The sequence below is a fragment of the Sus scrofa genome, chromosome 5, assembly GCF_000003025.6.
Source record: "Sus scrofa isolate TJ Tabasco breed Duroc chromosome 5, Sscrofa11.1, whole genome shotgun sequence".
Classification (NCBI taxonomy): Eukaryota; Metazoa; Chordata; class Mammalia; order Artiodactyla; family Suidae; genus Sus; species Sus scrofa.
Genome location: NC_010447.5, coordinates 64466740 through 64483668, shown reverse-complemented (window position 1 = coordinate 64483668; position 16929 = coordinate 64466740). Strand labels below are relative to the sequence as shown.

At 51.1% G+C, this 16929-nt stretch overlaps 1 long non-coding RNA gene across 2 annotated transcripts; it reads right to left on the bottom strand.

Moving 5' to 3' along the window:
• LOC106508508 lies at positions 900–15008 on the bottom strand. 2 transcript variants are annotated; one of them, XR_001305423.2, is made up of 4 exons: positions 14754–14899; positions 14226–14363; positions 6022–6124; positions 900–1219 (listed from the first exon to the last, which is right to left on the bottom strand). It is a non-coding gene; the product is annotated as an uncharacterized LOC106508508 (long non-coding RNA). The 2 variants fall into 2 exon arrangements; XR_002344126.1 differs by lacking the exon at positions 6022–6124 and having other exon boundaries at positions 14754–15008.

The following is a 16929-nucleotide window of genomic DNA, read 5'->3' as shown; positions in this document are numbered from 1 at the left end:
ATTCCCCCACCTGCCTCCTAGAGCTTGAAGGATGCAGGGTCTCTCCAAGGTCACAAGAGGGGGCCTAGGCCACTTCCCTCTTTTGAGATTACCCGTCCATGTAGTTGATGAAGAGATGCCCAAACAAGGTTACAGAACAGGCACTCTCTTCTAAATATTTATGTTGCCAAATTTATACTTTCAACCCTGAAGTATACTGCAAACTAATGGTACTGATCTGCAGAATCATTTCAGGATTTGTAACAAATATTCACGCATCCTGAACTCTTAGCCAACGTGGTCCAGTGGTGAGACGAGAGGAGTTTCAACTGGAACAGCGGCGACTTCTTTCGAGTCTGTTGGCGGGTCTCTGTGATGACTGTGGCTCCCTTGGTTAGGAAATAAAGTCTGTGGAAATGAGACTGGAGCCCAGGGACAAAGCGCCTCTCACCCGGCTCTACAGGGAATTCCTAGCTGCTCTCCCACCAGCTGGGCCCTGCTGCTCTCGCTCAAATCCTGGACCTAGGCACTATTTTTTTTTTTTTTGGCCTTGCCCACAGCATGCAAAAGTTCTTGGACCAGCAACCGAACCCTCGCCACGGCAGTGACCTGAGCCACAGCAGTGACCTGAGCCGCAGCAGTGACACCAGGTCCTTAACCCACTGAGCCACTAGGGAACTCCCTTTTTTTTTTTTTTTTTTTTTTTTTTTTTTTTTGGTGGGGAGGTGCCTGGACTCTCTTGCATCAAGCCTGCCTCAAAGGCCATCAGCTTCTCCTCCTGGCCAGGTGCAAATTCACAATTCCCTTTCTGTTCCAGGAGACCTGCCATCACGCTGCTCTGCCCCCTCCCCTCTTTCCCTGCTCCCAGGAGAGTCACCAGCTGCTTCTCCTCCAAGTGCTCAAAAAATAACTCAAGAGGATTGGGAAGGAAGAGTAACTTTACAGTTACAAACACGGCTTCCACCGGGTGATCAAGGCCAACACCATGGGTCAGGGTGACAGCACATACTTGACATATCATGAAAATGGGACTTGACGGCCGTGATCTTCTTCCCCCAAACCCACAGCCAACCGCAATCATGAGAAAAACATCAAATGGCTCCTGATTAAGGAACATTCTGCACAATTCCTCAAACTGTTAAGGCCATCACAAACAAGGAGAGTCTGCAAAACTGTCACAGCCAAGAGGAGCCGAAGGAGACAGAATGAGTAAATGTGATATGGAATCCATGAGGGGCTCCTGCAACAGAAAAGAGACATTCCGTAAAAAATAAAGAAATCTGAATAAATTATGGACTTCACTAAATAGTATAACAATTTTGGTTTATTCGTCATGACGTGTGTACCATACTAACACAAGATGTCAATAATAGCAGAGGAGTCCCTTTGTGGCTCAGCAGAAATGAATCTCACTAGCATCCATGAGAAGAAAGTTCACTCCCCAGCCTTGCTCAGTGGGTTAAGGATCCAGCATTGCCGTGAGCTGCAGAGTAAGTCACAGACGCAGCGTGGATCCTGCGTTGCTGTGGCTGTGGTAAAGGCCAGTGGCTACAGCACTGATTCGACCCCTAGCCTGGGAACCTCCACATGCGGCTGGTGCAGCCCTAAAAAGACAAAAATAGTCATAATAATTGTAGAAATTGGGTCTTGGGTACATAGGGATCCTACTTCTACACAGTAATTCTGGGAATCTAAAATTGTTCTAAAAAAAAAATAAAACAGTTCTAAAGTTAAAACTTTACTATTAAAAAAAAGACTCATGAACGAATGGCTCTGTTTTTTCCTCACCCACCTCCAAAACACAGAGCACCAGACTTGACTAGAGGACAGCGCGACCGGCTGAGAACATAGACTCCAGCCTCAGACACGTGCGGTCTGTGACCCGGCTCTGCCATTCCCTGCTGAGTGTCCTGGCGGTGGCTGAACCCATCTCAGCTGCAGTTTCCTTCTTATAAATGGGAAGGGGTGATGACAATAGCATCCATTTTGTGGAACTGCTGCCAAGACTAGTATGTAAAGCTGTTTTTTTGTTTTTTTGTTTTTTGTTTTGTTTTTTGTTTTTTTTCTTTTTTTGCTTTTTAGGGCCGTGCTTGTAGCATACAGAGGTTCCCAGGCTAGGGGTCCAATTGGAGCTACAGCTGCCAGCCACTGCCACAGCCACAGCAACAAGGGATCTGAGCCGCATCTAAGACCCTACACCACAGCTCACGGCAATGCCTGATCCTTAACCCACGGAGCGAGGCCAGGGATCAAACCTGCAACCTCGTGGTTCCTAGTTGGATTCATTTCCGTTGCGCCACAACAGGAACTCCTAGTATGTAAAGCTCTTAAGCGGCACCTAAGTCAGAAAACATTCGCTGTGCTGTTACTACAGTGTGTGACCAAGATCTAAGGCCATCTGGAGGAGGGCTGGGTGGCCAGAGGCCCCACCACGAGGGTGGACACGTGCTCTTAAAGAGGTGGGGGTCTGGGGAAGGGGAGGAAGCTGGTCTGGGAGACTGCCTGTAAGCGACCACACTCGGGGCCTCCTTGGAATGCGGGCAAGTACAGGGTGACCCTGATCTACTACAAAGGCTACAAAGGCATCCTGCTCCCTGCTCGTGACCCAGGGCACAATGGCCGGAAGAGCCATTCAGGGCCCCGGCCCAGCAAAACAAACTGTGTCTGCGCCTCCCCTCGCCACACCACCCACCAGAGAAACTACAGGGAACCTAGGCCTCCAGCGCCCCCACCAGCCAGGCTGCAGCAAGGCCACCTCAGCGTGGCTGGGCCAGCAAGGCCCGAGCTCACCCCTCGGCACTTAGGGAGCATGTCCAGGCATAAGTGGCCCTGAGAGATGCTTGCTGTCCGACAGGGGCACAGGGAGCTGTGCTGGGCCAGCTGGGCTATGAGTCCTGCCACTGCTGCCTGGCCTGGTGCAAGCCTCCAAACCCTTAGTATCTCAGCTTCCTCCCCTGGCCCGGGGAGAATGGCACCTGTCTGCGATATCTTACACCCCAGGAAACCAAAGGAGCTCTCAAGGAAAGGATCCCCTTTCTTTTTTGTTTGTTTGTTTGTGTGTGTGTGTGTGTGGGTTTTTTTTGGCTGCCCACCATATGCAAAATTTCCTTGGCCAGGGATAATGCCAGATCCTTAACCCACTGAGCCACCAGGGAACTCCTCAAGCCCCATAGCTTCCTCACTCCTCCCCAGGCAGCCCTGCAGCTCTGCATCTCCACGCAGGCAGCATGGGTGCTGGCAGGCCCTGTGTGCTCTTTACATAGATTCTGCTGATTCCTACAGGAGAGGGTTGGCCCATTTGAATGATATAGAATCTGAGGCCCCAAGGGCTGAAGTGACCCCAAGTCACCCAACAGGCAGTGACAGAGCTGGTCCCGGGACCAGTGTCTCTTCCTTGTCTCAGAGGAAGGAGGCTTCACTGCTGGTCGTGGCTGTGGTGTAGGCCAGCAGCTGCAGCTCTGATTCAACCCCTAGCCTGGGAACCACCATATGCCACGGGGGCAGCCCTAAAAAGTAAAAAAAAAGGTGACTAGATATAGTTCCTGTACTATAAGCAGTGCTTATCCATTCCAAAGGCAATAGTTTGCATCTATTAATCCCAACTTCCCAATTCATCCCACTCCCTCCCCCTCCCCCTTGGCAATCACAAGTCTTCTCTCCAAGTCCATGATTTTCTTTTCTGTGGAAAGGTTCATTTGTGCTGTATATTAGATTCCAGCTATAAGTGATATCATATGATATTTGTCTTTCTCTTTCTGACTTCACATAGTATGAGAGTCTCTAGCTCCATTCATGTTGCTGCAAATGGCTTTCTTTTGTTCTTTTTTATGGCTGAGTAGTATTCCATTGTGTATATATACCACATCTTCTTAATCCATTCATCTGTCAATAGTCATGTAGGTTGTTTCCGCATCTTGGCTATTGTGATTAATGCTGCAATGAACATATGGGTGACACACCATTTCTAAAATAACTAGAATATAAGACAACATTTGATGATGACCATTGCTTCATGTAGGATCCTCTTAGCCCCAAGTGTTCAGAAAAGAGGGGAAGACAGAAACCCAATAGGAGCTCAATTAACAGAAACATGCAGGGGTCGGGCTGGGCTGCCTTCCAGGCTTCCTGGGGCTTATGTTCCCTCAAAGACCTGGTTTCTCTCCATTTCTCTGCTGTTGTCTCCTCAGGCCACTTGTGATAACAAGTGGAGACAGTGTTCCAGTGCTTATGGGTCCAAGTTCAAGCCCATCCGGGAGGAGCCTCTGCCTCTCCCTCAGAAACCACAGGTGAAGTCTCATTGGCCCTGGTTGGAACCCAAATCCCTCCCCGACTCATCACTGTGGCTTTGGTGACCCAGCATGTCTTTGGCCAATGAGCTGACTCACAGAGCTGGATCAATCCCACCTGAATCAAATGGGCAGGTGGAGGATGGAGAAGGGAGGGAACTTAAGGGAAATTTGAGGTAACAGTTTCATGCAAAGGGTGGTGAATGGGAGTTCCCATAGTTACTCCACGGTAATGAACCCGACTAGTACCCCTGAGAATGTGGGTTCGATCCCTGGCCTCACTCAGTGGGTTGGGATCTGGTGTTGCCGTGAGTTGCTGTGTAGGTTGCAGATGCAGCTTGGATCCCACATTGCTGTGGCTGTGGCATAGGCCAGCAGTCAAAGCTCCGATTTGACCCCTAGCCTGGGAACTTCTATATGCCATGGCTGCAGTCCCAAAAAGACCAACAGACAAACCAAAAAAAAAAAAAGGATGAATGGATGCGAGGTGGGCTGACTTGGCACATGTGTAAAAATGAATCAGGAGTTCCCTGGTGGCTCAGTGGGTTAAGGATCTAGCATTGTCACTGCTGTGGCTTGGATCACTACTGTGGCGTGGGTTCGATCCCTGGCCCAGGAACTTCCACATACTATGGGCAAAGCCAAAAAAAAAAAAAAAATGAATGAAACACTATCATCTGCCTCCTCTAGATCCAATGGCTTTGTCTCTGATTCTCTGAACTTTCTCCATTGGATAATAATTTCACCCTATTAGTATCTAAACTATAACCTTGAGGAGTTCCCGTAGTGACTCAGTGGCTAATGAACCCGATTAGGAACCATGAGGTTGAGGGTTTGATCCCTGGCCTTAGTGGGTTAAGGATCCGGCGTTGCCGTGAGCTGTGGTGTGGGTCGCAGACGTGGCTCAGATCTGGCATGGCTGTGGCTGTGATGTAGGCCAACAGCTGTAGCTCTGATTGGACCCCTAGCCTGGGAACTTCCATATGCCATACCTGTGGCCCTAAAAAAAAAAAGTCAAAAAATCAAGAGAGCTTAATGCAGAGTTAGTTAAGTGAAGGGAAGGGGGTGGAGGAGCCCCTGGGGACCAGTGGCAGTGGGAAATCTCAGCCTCCCTAGGCCTGAGGGCCAAAGAGAGGAAAACAGAGAGACTGAGCATGAGGAGGTACCTGGCAGGAACTGTGGCCACAGAGGGACGCAACCACCACCTGGAATGTGACAAGGCAATGAGGATAAATACCCCAACCTCTCTCTCTTGCCCTCCAGCCAGAGGGCTCAGGAGCCTGGGGGAAGCAGCAAACGAGGTCAGAGCAGGGTAGAAGGTGGGTGAACTGGCAGAGGCGGGCAAACAGATAATAACCAGCACCCTGACATGATGCCAAGATTCACCTCCGCTCACTCTTGAGAGCAAGAGTAGCAGCCTGGAGTGGCAGGCCCCTGGCCATCCTCTCTCCCTACAACCTCTGTTCCACCTCCTGCCACCCCCATGCCCAAGCCCGTTAACCCAGACCTACCAGCCCTTTCACAACGTTCCCCCTGGCCAGCTGCTACTCCCTCTGCTTGGATTATGTTCTCTCCCCTCCCCAACCCCTCCCCTTCCTTGCATGTCAAACTCCTATTCATCCGTCAAGGCCTTTTTCTGATGGCACCTCCTCCAGGCAAACAGCACCAAGTCCCACACTGGGAGTATCTCCTCTGTTCCCAAAGCCACCTACACAGAGCCATTGGAGCAGCCCTGGCCATGTTCTGGGACTGTTACCTTGTCCATCTCCCTGTCCAGCTGTGCGCTCCTTGGGGCTGGAGATGGCGTCCACTCTTCCCTCCATCCTTGGCCCAATCACAGTGTCAGGCACAGAGTCGGCCTGTAAATATTTATCAAATCTATGAATAAAAGATGATGAGAAGACCTCCTGCCGCCACTTTTTGGTTCCAACAAAGAAGCAAGGTGGGGAGGAGTAAAAAGGAAGAGGAACGTGTACCCCGACGCACCCCAATACACCCCGCCACTTTTCTCTCCCAATCCATCTCCAGGCTCTGCCCTACATAATATAGGAAGCCTTTGTCCTTGGCCTTCCTATTGCTGGACAAATGCTAGGTGAGACTAAGGAAAAAGATTTATCCACCAGGCCCCCTGCCCTGCCCCAGAGCCCCAGGGCACCCCCGAAGGACTTCCTGAGGAGTCAGCAACCCAGGAGAGGTCGCTGCTAGCAGTTTGTGTGCTTATGAGAGGGACTTTGCTGCTCCTGTTTTTTTTTGTTTTGTTTTGTTTTGTTTTTGTTTTTTGCTTTGTAGGACCGCAGGTGCAGCATATGGAGGTTCCCAGGATAGGGGTCAAATCAGAGCTGCAGCTATCGCCCTACACCACAGCCACAGCAATGTGGGATCAGAGCCACATCTGCGACCTACACCACCGCTCATGACAACACCAGATCCTTAACCCACTGAGCGAGGCCAGGGATCGAACCTGCGACCTCATGATTCCTACTCGGATTTGTTTCCGCTGCGCCATGACAGGAACTCCTGCTCCTGCTTATTATAAGCACAGACTTTTGTCCAAGCCTCTCTGACCAGCCCAGGAGGACGAGATCCCTTCCTTCCTCCTTCCTTCACATATTCATTCATTTACAGACGTGTGCAGAGCGCCTCCAGGGAGTCAAACAATGAGGACACAGTGGCAAGTGAGCACAAAAGGACCCACAGTCTAGTCCGGTTGACAGATCCAGCACCAGAAGCAAACTGTGTGATGAAACCAGAGAAAGGGGGAGCAGGGGGGCAGCCAAGACAACAGGTAAGAAAAGCAGAGGGGTCCCCACAGGCAGCTCCTCCTCTCCTTCCAGCCTGAATTCCAGAAATCAAGGGATGAGAAGATGAGCATCAGTGGGCAGGAGAGGTGCTGTGTTCCTGGGGCCCTGTCATCCAGGACCTCAGGCCGGGGGGTGGGGGGGAACCCTGGGGCGGAGGCACCCTTACACAGCAGAAATGAGTTCTCTCCCACTCTGGGGGCCAGCAGTCTGAGCTCAAGGTGTGGGCGGGGTCGAGCTCAAGGTGTGGGCGGGGTCTGTGGGGGCTGGATGAGCAAGTGCTTGTTTGGTTGACCCCTAGACCCGCTGTACCCTTGACAAGGGCCACTTCCCGAGAATTTCACCGGCCTGACTGACTCACTGGACAGGAAGGGAAGGGCAGGAACGTCTGGCTGCCGACCAGGGGCCCTTCACCCTTGGCCAAGCCCAGTACGGCCTCCTGGGGCGGCCTCCCCTCCCGGGGCCCCCCCCTCCACCGGCACACCAGCCCTCCTCCCTCGGTGTGTCCTGCTTGGCAAGCAGGTTGCCACTCAGCTGTCAGGGGGAAGCCACGTGGGGCCCCCTCCCCCTCCCTGGCACCCCCTTATCAGGGGTCCAGCCATGCTGAGAGGCTTCCGCTACGAGTCACTCATCCATCCACACACACTGAGCCCTCGCTTCCTTTTCGACAAATAAGTATTAACACCCACCGTGGGCACCCTCTAGGCCCCGGAGATGCAGCAGCAAACATAAGATACAGCCGTGGCCCCTGTGAAGTTTACATCCAAGTGGATGGAGACAAAGACCAAAAAAATCAATGGGTACAAGTCAGCTGCTGGTAAAGCCAACAGAAGGTGCAAAGCTGGGGAGGGGCAGGGATGCGTGGCTGGGCTGGGCTAGGCCACACGTCAAGTCGAGAAGCCAGCTCCCGTAAGGACCCTCGGGAGCAAGATCCAAAGAAGGAAGGATCCTGAGAGAGAAGGATCCAGGCTGGGGGAACAGCAGGGGCGAGGCCAGAGGTGCAGAGTACCTTGGTTTCAAGAATCATCCCAGAGTCTAGGAGTGTGTGTTGAGGGAGGGGTGGGTGGCCAGATGCACCATACGGTGTGGGCATTGTATCAAAGGCCCTGAGGAACTGGGGTTTCTGTCTCAAGGAAACGGAGATTTCAAAGTTGAGAACAGGGGTTCCTGCTGTCATGGCGCAGCAGGAATGAATCCAACTAGGAACCATGAGGCTGCGGGTTTGATCCCTTGCCTCACTCAGTGGGTTAAGGATCTGGTGTTGCCACTCTGGTGTAGGTCGCAGTCACAGCTCGGATCTGGCATTGCTGTGGCTGTGTGTTGGACCCCTAGCCTGGGAACCTCCATATGCCTCGGATGTGGCCCTAAAAAGACAAAAAAAGACCAAAAAAAAAAAGTTGAGAACAAAGTGTCCCAGGTCCTCGGAGAGATTCCCGTCTAGAGTTAGACGGGGCTATTTTGACAGTGAGACCCGTGCTAGAGATGCTGGGAACTCAGCCTGGAGACTGAGGCAAGGTCTCCGCCAGGACTGGGGAAACACTGCCTGATTCGGTTTAGAAGCCTGCTGTTCTGTGTCAGTGTCAGCGGATGACTCTGTCCTCAGAGGGGGCGCTTGTTTGTTCATTTTCATCTGAAATTTAAATTGAAAGAGACAGTGCAGTAATCTCTTGGTTAACCACTTTGCCCCTGAAAGCTGAGCTGATCCAGCCACCACCACCCTGTGCTATGCTGTGGAAAGCAGGACGGGTGTGTGTGTGTGTGTGTGTGTGTGTGTGTGTGTGTGTGTGTAGGGTGCACAAACACCCTGCCATCCTGAGACAGTTCATCCTTCTGGAGGCAGGGACAGGGGGAGGATACAGCAGATGGGCAAGGTGCTGGGAGCCACACCACAGAGTGTTTGTGGCAGAAATCAATGGTGTTGGCTGCAGGGCGAGAACTGCAAGCAGAGCCCACGGAGATGCAGTGACCGAGAACATTCCTGAGGTTCTAAGGAGTCAGGAAAACAACTTGCAGATCTGAAGAAGCTCATGCAGGGAGCAGTGCCATGTGATGGACCAGGGCCAGAGCTAAAAGTAAGTTTTTATTTCTATGCCCAGCAGAAGCATCAGGGAAAGAGGGTTTCAGCACCACCAGACACAGGGAGGCCAGAGGAGCCGGGAGGGTAAGCCAGACTTCAGTCTTAGCCGCGAGAGAGGACGGTGCCTCCCCCAAAGAGGAGGGCGGGTGCCCCAGGCAGGAGGCCAAGGCTGAGAGAAAGGTGCAGCTGGGCAGAAGAAGACTGAGGTGAAGGCTGTCCCAAAGCAGAAGAAAGAGTCCAGGCAGTTAGGGCGCCCCCCCCCCGAAGCTGGCCCCATCACTCCCAGAGCAGCAGAGACGGGGTGGGGCCTCCAAGCCACCTCCCCAAGGGGCAGACAATGAACCCAGGAGTGGCCTGGAGCCAGGGGAAGGGATGCAGTATTTACTGGGTGTTTGCTGTGTGGAGGTGCCTTCCATAGGCTCCCACAATGATCCTGAAACGTAGGTGTTTGGGTTTTTCTTTTTTTTACAGATTACAAAAACAGGTTTTAGAAAAGACTCATACAGACAGCCATATGCAATGGAATATTACTCAGCCATGAAAAAGAATGAAATGTCATTTGCAGCAACATGGATGGACTTTCACATTAAGTGAAGTAAGTCACAAAGAGAAAGATACCATATGATATCACTTACATGTGGAATCTAAAAATATATTTTTAAAATGATACAAATGAACTTATTTACGAATCTGAAACAGACTCACAGACATAGAAAATAAACTTACGGTTACCAAAGGGAATACTGGGGGCAGAGGGGGGGGACGTAAATTAGGAGTTTGGGATTAAAAGAGACACGACTGGAGTTCCCACTGTGGTTCAGTGAGTTAAGAATCTGACTGGTATCCACGAGGATGCAGGCTGGATCCCTGGCCTCCCTCAGTGGGCTAAGGATCTGGCATTGCAACGAGCTGTGGCATAGGTTGCAGATGTGGCTTGGATCCCACATTGCTGTGGCTATGGCGCATAGGTCGGCAGCTGCAGCTCTGATTTGACCCCTAGCCTAGGAATCTCCATGTATCATGGATGCATCCCCCCCAAAAAAGAGGAAAAAATTTTTTAAAAATGGTTTTAAAAAAAAAAAGACTCGAATAATCCCAGAGCCATTAATCCCAAGGCCACCAGCATATAAGTGGCCAAGCTGGGACTGGACCCCACAGCTCTGCCCCCCAAACCTCTGCTCCTTCTGCCAGCCCTCACACAGCCAAAAGGCAGAAGGGGAAGTGGACTCCAGGTGGCCCCAGTGGGCAGGACAGGGACAGGGGTCACAGGTGGGGAGAAACCCTTTCTAATAACCAGAACTACCTGATCAAAGGTGGCCAGCCTCAGGAGGAGAGAAGCTCATACAAGAGCTGGCTCATGGGGACAGATGGGGTCCTGGAGGTTCCCATCACTGAGGGGCTGTGACACGTGGAAGCAGCACAGGAGCCTGCCAGGGTCTTCCCTCGAGTTTGGGAAGAGTGAGAAAACAGTCTCTCGGAAGCTGCCAATAATGAATCAATCAATCACTCAAGCGGCTTGGGACCCTAATTCCCAGTGCTAAGCCCTTGTCATGGGACCGGAGCCTGGCCCCCAAGCTGCTAACCACTGTCAGGAGAAACGGGCTCCCGCACCAGACTCAGACAAGAGAGGGTGTTTGCTGCAGAAACAAGGGCTAGTGTATGCGCCACCTCCCAGGTCCCTAAGGAATCAAAAGAGAGGACAGTGGGACCTGGAGGATCCAGGGAGAGCACCACGTTAGAATGGTGGTCATGGTCACAGCATTATTCACAGCTGGCTTCTCCTGAGCAGTTACTATGTGCTGAAGGTTTTGCACGCGCTGTATGATTTCGCCATCAGGGCAACCCTGTGAGGCAGGTGCTCTTACGCCCTTTTTACAGACAAGGAGGCAGGCCCAGAGAGGGGGCGTAACTCACCCACAGTTGCACAGCTAACATGCGGCAGAGCCAGGACACAAGCCCTGATCTGTCAGCCTCCAGACCCCAAGTAGAATTGAGATGCTGGTGCTTCTGGCATCTCTGCCCTGAAATAGCTCCAAGAAGGAATGCAGTCATTTTCTATTGCTGCCGTAACAAATTACCAAAACTTAACCACATGTGTTTATGACATAACTGCTCTTCTGGAGGTCAGAGGTGTGAACTACAACCAAGGTACCAGCAGGGCTGCCTTCCTTTCCGGAGGTTCCAGGGGAGAATTCCCTTCTTTGCCTCTTCCAGCTTCTGGGGGCTGTCCTCCAACCTTGGCACGTGGCCCCTTCCTTCCATTTCAAAGCCAGCATTGCCATGCCTCTCTGTCACATCCCTCTCTGACCACAGCCAGGAAAGAGTCTCTGAGTTTAAAGATCCATGTGAGGCGTTTCCGTCGTGGTGCAGTGGTTAACAAACCCAACTAGCATTCATGAGGACAGGGGTTCGATCCTTGGCCTCGCCCACTGTACTAAGGATCTGGTGTTGCCTTGAGCTGTGGGGTAAGTTGCAGGTGCGGCTCGGATCCTGCGTTGCTGTGGCTGTGGTGTAGGCCAGCGGCTACAGCTCCGCTTCGACCCCTATCCTGGGAACCGCCATACGCTGTAGGTGCAGCCCTAAAAAGACTAAGTAAATAAATAAAAATAAATTTCTCTAACTGCCTACAAAAGTTTGTTTTAATAATTGGTCTGTCTGAATCAGGACACAAAAAAGACCCTCACGTCGTACTGGGTTGATATGCGTCCTAAATCTCTCTCAACCTATAACAACTTCCAGAAGATACACGCTTCCCTCTCCACTCTTTTATACCTTTATTCCTCAGTCGTGTAAATGAATGATCTACATAAAAGTTAAATTCAGGAACTTCTCTTGTGGCACCGAAGGTTAAGGATCCAGCGTCATCACTGCAGTGGCTTTGGGTCAATGCTGTGGCACAGGTTCAATCCCTGGCCTGGAAACTTCCATGCGCCATAAGGAATGTCCCCCCAAAAAAGTTAAATCCAGGAGAAAATACAAATCTAATGCTTCCTGGAGACTTAGCCTCCCCAAGGATGCCAGGTGAGGAAGGGCAGCCCAAGGAGGGGACGAGGGGGCAGAGAGGATGCTGGGGGCAGCAGGAGACCCCGCCAAAGCCCTTGGGGGGAGTGTGGAGTCAGGGAGCCCAGGGGTCCGGCATCCTGGGGGCTGTCCTGGCCTGCTTGGCAGAGGTGGATGGAAGGGTTGTGGGGACACCAGTGACAGGTTGGCCTGGAGCAGCCTGAGGAAAGTCCCTAAAGCTGAGGATGATGCAACCATTCTAAATGTGCAGCCGGCCGAGAAACCACAGGGAACCCACCACCCACCGTACCGAGCCCAGCGCTACACCAAAGCACCCCCGGACCAGACAGTGGAGGAACATGGAGGCAGCTAAGTGTGACGGAGAGGGGAGCCAATGAAACTGGAGGCCAGGGGACCTGAGCTCTCCTCCAGCGCTGCCTCCAGCTGCCTGTACAGTCCTGTGAAGGTCACCTGTCGACGCAGTCCCTTGAGTAACCGAAGCTGGGGGAGAGGGGAATGAACAATAATATATACTAGCATTTGCATGAATTTGCATCAAGTAGGTTACACAAAACCCAAATGAGAGTCAAATGAGATCCCGAGTATGGAAGGGGTAAATGGAAATTCTCCCCCATTTCCTATTTCGAACAGTCAGATCCCAAAGCCCCATTCCTACCAAGTTCCCCACATTACCCCTGACCTGAGAGGTTGCTGCAGGATGAATAGGAGTTTGCTGGCAACAGGAAAGTTACTGCAGACAAGAGAATGACAGGGTCAAAGGTAGAGACACAGGAACGAGCCCAGGGCGTTCAGAGAAGCAAAGAAGGCAAAGGGCTAAATCAATGTGGAATCTCGGATTGGACTCCATGACAGGAAAAGGACATTAGTAGAGAAATGGGTGAAATCTGAATAAAATCTGCACTTCAGTTAATAGCACTCACCAGTGTTAACTTCTTAGTTCTGACAAATAAACCATGGTTTTTTTAAGATGTTAACATTAGGGGGAAGCCACAGTATCTTTGCAGCTTTTCTGTAAACCTAAAATTATTCCAAAATAAAAGAGTTATTAAGAAAGAGAGAGGAGGAGTTCCCACTGTGGCTCAGCAGGTTAGGAACCTGACATAGTGTCCATGAGGATTCAGGTTCAATCCCTGGCCTCGCTCAGTGGGTTAAGGATCCGGCGTTGCTCTGAACTGTGGTGCAGGTCACAGCTGAGGCTCAGATCCTGCATTACTGCGGCTGTGTCGAAGCCAGCAGCTACAGTTCCTAACCCAGGAACTTCCATATGCTGCAGGTATGGCCATAAAAAGGAAAAAAAAAAAGAGAGAGAGAAAGAATAAAGGACAAAAAGAAAAGTAGTACAAAACAGCTAAAGCATATAAGATGCCAGAAGGGGCGAATGGGTGATGGGCAGCAGCAGAGGCCAGGTTGCCAGGGCTTCCTGTGCCACACCATGGGGTCCAGACTCCACCTCTCTGCAGGCAATGACTCCATGGCAATATGCCTCCCTCTGGACCATCCCGCAGGCCCCAGGGTGGATGCCAGCTACAGCTTCTTACTTTCAGCTTCATCTTAACTACATTCCACCTGCCCATATGTGCCTGAACCCACACAGAAATATCCCAGGGCTACACACACACACACACACACACATACACACACGCACATACTCCCCACCTAGGAGAAGGGCTGAGTCCAGCCCCTGATCCTTCTCACGAATCCAGAACCACTACCCAGAACAGAGGTCAGCAGCCACGGAAAGGGAGGCTGAGGGACAGGACCAAGGCACAAACTCACCTGGCAATGGCCCCGAAGATGACAATGACATCTTAGCCCCAGGGAGGTACCTTCAGGATGGCACACCCCCTGGGGCATCACCTGCAGCCCCTTCACCCACCTCCACCACCAGGGGACAAGAATGGCAGAGAGAACACCAAAGTGAACACAGCCACTCACCCTGGGGAGCAGCAGTTCCAAACCTGGGCTCTGGAGCCAGGTCACCGGGGCGCAAATCCCAGCCCTGCTGCTTCCTAGCAAGCTAAGTCATGGGGCCTCCGTCTCCCTGTTTGTCCAGTCACTACCCACCTCAGAAGGCTGTTCAGCAATTAAATGCGTACAGCAGGTGTGCCCATCCAAGTGTTAGTTCTTCGGACTTATTTTTTCATTTAATGTCAGCAGAATACTGGCTGTGGATACACCAGGAACAGTCACTACTGGGGGAGACTTTTGAAAAAAAAAAAAGATGCATGGAACGTGAAGTTACCATTCAGGACAACATCTGATCCGAGCCCAGTGGGTGATTCAGAAAGCAATGACAGGGGAACCCTAAGAGGGAGGGCTAGATGGGGTTGACAAGGACGCGTGGAAGGCGGGGGTTGGGGGGGGGCCGAGCTGGCCTCAAAGATGGGTAAGCTGCCCATGGGAGAGAGGAGAGGAGGACGGGTCAGGGGCTGGGGCTGAGGAAAGAAGAGGTAGGAACCCCGCCATAGATGTGGGCGGTGTCTCGAGAGAGGAAAGAGACCTGCAAATACTCGCAAAGACAGAGCACAGAGGGTGTTTAGGATGAGCTTAGAATTAGGACATTAGCTTTGCATACATTCAGTAAATACTTACCGTGCACCTGCTGTGAGCCAGGTACTGTTGGAGGCCCTTGGAAGACATCTGAGAACATCAAAATCCCCGATCTATGGAGTTCCCGTCATGGCGCAGTGGTTAACGAATCCAACTAGGAACCATGAGGTTGCGAGTTCGGTCCCTGCCCTTGCTCAGTGGGTTAATGATCCGGTGTTGCCGTGAGCTGTGGTGTAGGTCGCAGATGTGGCTCGGATCCTGCGTTGCTGTGGCTCTGGCATAGGCCGGTGGCTACAGCTCCAATTCGACCCCTAGCCTGGGAACCTCCATATGCCGTGGGAGCGGCCCAGGAAATAGCAAATAGACAAAAAAAAAAAAAAAAAAAAAAAAAAAAAATCCCCTCTCTGGAGGAGTCAACATTCCAGCAAGAGGAGGCAGATGATAAACAACACACGTCCTAAGAAAATTCTTTCCTCTTTTAGAAAGTGGTAAGTGTTATGGCAAACAATCTAGAAGTAAGTGGAGCTGGGAGGTTTTCGAGCTGGAATGATGAGTGGGAACGAGCGAAGCAAAGCTTTAGGAGTGAGGACGAAAGGGTGATATTAACTATTAGCTCCTGACCAGGCTTCCCCACCTCTCAATCTTCTAAAGAGGACAGATCCTGAGAAATGTGATTTGCTTTGCTGAGTTAGGGTAAGTGGGAAGTGGAGGATGCAAACTGGACACGCGGAGTGAGAGCAACGTTGCTCCCTGTGAACCAGAGGTGAGGGCCAGAGGCCCACAGGGGCTGGGCTGGGCTGCAGGAGACCAGGCAGGTGTGGTCGCACAGAGTGGGTGTTTGAAGACAGAGAGACCCAAAAAGGGTTTGTTGTTTTCTTTTTGGCCAAGCACACAGCAGGGGGAAATTCCTGGGCTAGGGACTGAACCAGCACCATGGCAGTGACCTGAGCCACAGCAGTGACAACAGGATCCTTAACCCACTGAGCCACCAGGGAACTCCCAAAAGGGTTGGGGTTTTGTTTGTTTTTTGTTTTTGTCTTTTTAGGGCCACACCCATGGCATATGGAAGTTCCTAGTTTAGGGATCAAATCGGAGCTGTAGCTGCCAGCCTACACCACAGCCACAGCAACACCAGATCTGAGCCACATCTGTGACCCACATCTGTGACCCACACCATAGCTCACATCAAAGCTAGATCCATAACCCACTGAGTGAGGCCAGGGATCGAACATGCATCCTCAAGGATACTAGCCAGGTTTGATACCACTGAGCCACAAAGGGAACTCCCCATAAAGGGAGGTTTTTTTTTTTTTCTCTTATTTTTTTATTTTAATTTTTATTTTGGAGTTCCCGTCGTGGCGCAGTGGTTAACAAATCCGACTAGGAACCATGAGGTTGCGGGTTCGATCCCTGCCCTTGCTCAGTGGGTTAAGGATCTGGCGTTGCCGTGAGCTGTGGTGTAGGTTGCAGACGCGGCTCAGATCCTGCGTTGCTGTGGCTCTGGCGTAGGCTGGTGGCTACAGCTCCGATTGGACCCCTAGCCTGGGAACCTCCATATGCCACGGGAGCGGCCTAAGAAATGCCAAAAAGACCAAAAAAAAAAAAAAAAAATTTGTTTTTTTCTTATTTTTATAATGATTTTTATTTTTTCCTTAATAGCTGGTTTACAGTGTTCTGTCCATTTTCTACTGTACAGCAAGGTGACCCAGTTACACATACATGTATACATTCTTTTTCTCACATTATCCTGCTCCATCATAAGTGACTAGATGCAGTTCCCAGTGCTACACAGCAGGATCTCATTGCTTATCCATTCCAAAGGCAATAGTCGGCATCTATTAACCCCAAGGTCCCAATTAATCCACTCCCTCCCCCTCCCCCTCCCCCTTGGCAACCACAAGTCTGCTCTCTGTGTCCATGATTTTATTCTCTATGGAAATGTTCATTCGTGCCATATATTAGATTCCAGATATAAGTGGTAGCAGAGGGTATTTGTCTTCCTGACTAACTTCACTTAGTATGAGAGTCTCCAGTTCCATCCAAGTTGCTGCAAACAGCATTCTTTTGTTCTTTTTTATGGCTGAGTAGTCTTCCATTGTGTATATACACCACATCTTCTTAATCCACTCATCCTTCAATGGACATTTGGGTTGTTTCCATGTCTTGGCTATAGTGAGCAGTGCTGCAATGAATACGCGGGTGCATGTGTCTTTTTCAA